Source organism: Penaeus monodon, chromosome 19, assembly GCF_015228065.2.
Source record: "Penaeus monodon isolate SGIC_2016 chromosome 19, NSTDA_Pmon_1, whole genome shotgun sequence".
Taxonomy (NCBI): domain Eukaryota; kingdom Metazoa; phylum Arthropoda; class Malacostraca; order Decapoda; family Penaeidae; genus Penaeus; species Penaeus monodon.
This window is the reverse complement of record NC_051404.1, coordinates 33,643,969-33,644,277: the sequence shown is the minus strand read 5'-3', so window position 1 is coordinate 33,644,277 and position 309 is coordinate 33,643,969.

Genomic DNA, 309 nt, shown 5'->3' with positions numbered 1-309 from the left:
TAAAGAACAACGCGTTTCCTAGATTGTCTTCCACTCAATAGATGGCGGTATTGGTTCCTGTTTGTCAAATAATACCAATAGAGAAATTCTTCTCACTTGCCTTTCTTCTCGAAGGAAAGAGTGACTTCTGTGGCCCTAACAGCATCCAGTAAGTAAAGATGGCCTCAGTCTAATCATATTTTTCATAAACTTGATTTTCCTGTCACCGTTATGTCTCGTTTGCATACATTATGAATCGATGGTGATTTTCATACGCAAATTCTTCGATTTTCTTCTGGCACCATTTTAAACAAAAGAGACTGTCAACCA